Raw genomic sequence first — 2,177 nt, 5'->3', positions numbered from 1 at the left:
GGGGCATGGTGTGGGTGTTTCTGGGCCACAGACAGACATTTCTGTATACAACCCATCAGAAGGTGAGCCTGGGTAACATACCCAGCAGCTTGTTCTCTTCGGAGTTTTCATATAAACTATTCCACCTCTGGGATGGGGAAAGGTATTGTGCATGTGTATCCCTCATACTGTGTATGGCTGGTATATGGCTGTGGGTTCCCCTCCTTTGCTGGATTGTATGCAGACAGCTGAACCTGTTACCAGATAGAATTTGAAGGTAAATCAATTCAGCCTTTGATGCATATGTTTGCAACATCTTTTCAAGGTGTTTATTCACAGGTCAGAATTTGCCTTAAATATTTCACATCACCAACATTCATTTGTTTATTGTCTCTGCCTTTCTCATACAAGACAGATGGAAACTTCTTCCATAACTGATCATGTTCTTCATATATTCTGAGCGTCAGAAAACTGAGTCATTTTTACATATTATATGTACACAGATTTTTTTATGCTTGCATCCTATCCTTGTTCTGCACACCTTAGCGTCAGTGGAAGTTGAGTACAAAGTTCAAAAGCAGAGTGGGCTAGGGAAGCATACTGAGAATTAGCTCTACATGTTCTGGCTTTCTGCTATTTCAAGAACATTTGACCATAAACATTTCCAAGCCACATATGGAAGAGGAAGAATTTTTCCTTTATTACTATTATTAAAATAAAAAGGAGCTATACAACCAAAAATGCTAACGCTTTGAAAGAAAAAAAGCCAGTAGTTATCATGTACAATTGACAATTTTCATTCTTATATATGTTGCCCATTTTAATTCTGATCAATCTCCAAAAGGGATGATTAGATCATTTTATAGATTACCACTTGAAAATTTCATTTTTAACCATCACTTTTTTTCTTTTAAAAAAATGCAGTTTTTATTTGAATTTGGTGCTTGTGAAAAGCTGTGAATAAAATCCTTGGAAAATGAAGTCTTAATTTACCCATGGAATATGGATGGGCAATGGCAGGGCAAGCTTTCCCACAGTGCCCCACTGACAGAGCACGTATGTATGTCAGTGGATGGTTCAGTTTTCATGTCCATTGAATTCTTGGCATCTTTTGCTGAGGTTATCAACCAAAGGGTTAGACAGTGTCAAGTGCGTTGCTGGGGCTTTCTGAGATGTGGACTGTCTACTGGGAACCAGAGTGAAACCACGAAAGCCACGTCTCAGAAACCACTGAATAGCCATGACAATAGTTTTTGGTGATTTCTGACCTGAGATGGATTTGAACCTGTGATCCAGAGCTGAAATTTTCTGAATCCATTTACCAGTTCCTTTGTATTCTTCCTCCCTCCCGTCCCTCTTCAAAGTTAATGGTAATGTACCACACATCACCTCAAATAAGATGTTCCAAATTGGTTTAAAAAAAAAACAAAACCCTTTACCCTTGTACACCCTAAAAAAGATTTATTTTTATTAAATGAAAATGTTGCATTCCTTAGCTGAGTCCTGACTCATCAAATAGGAAGAGGCACAAACCAAAACTCCAGAGCCAAGCATCACCAGTCTTTGTAGATGTTTGGTTCTTCCATAGACCTAACCAGCTACCATTGCTGTAGCAGGCCAGACCAAATAAACCAGTTCTGAACAGGCTCAGTCCTTTGCAGAAGTTCAGACACTAACTATGGGGCTTGGGACCACCTCTAATATCAAATTTTGACCTACAGTGATTTATAGATATAAAACTTTGTACGTTTTGGTTTATAGTGACAACCCAGTGACAAACTGACAGAGAGATAACTATAACGATGATATGCAAGTGTAGTTTCTGAATAGTATACATACTTAGACCACACAAGCTGTACGCTATTGTCATAAACAGATAGTTAAGGGTTAATGCCTCTTTTACCTGTAAAGAGTTAAGAAGTTCACTTAGCCTAGCTGACACCTGACCAGAGGAACCAATGGGGGAACAAGATGCTTCAAAAGGAAGGAGAGAAGTTTCCTTTATTTAGTCAATTTCAGTTTCAGCTGGAGTGAAAAAGATCAAGGAACCAGCTCTTATTAGAGTAGTAAGTTTTAGAAAGAAATAAATAGGTTCATGTTTATTTTCTTTTGTGACTTGTCTTGGTGCCATTAAGGGAATTATCAAATTGGGTATTCTTGTGTGTATTAAGATTTTTGCCCAGGGGAACATCCTGTGC

The sequence above is a fragment of the Chelonoidis abingdonii genome, chromosome 19 (genome assembly GCF_003597395.2).
Source record: "Chelonoidis abingdonii isolate Lonesome George chromosome 19, CheloAbing_2.0, whole genome shotgun sequence".
In the NCBI taxonomy this organism is placed as follows: Eukaryota; Metazoa; Chordata; order Testudines; family Testudinidae; genus Chelonoidis; species Chelonoidis abingdonii.
The sequence above is the reverse complement of the archived record's forward strand: the minus strand, read 5'-3'. Positions refer to the sequence as shown.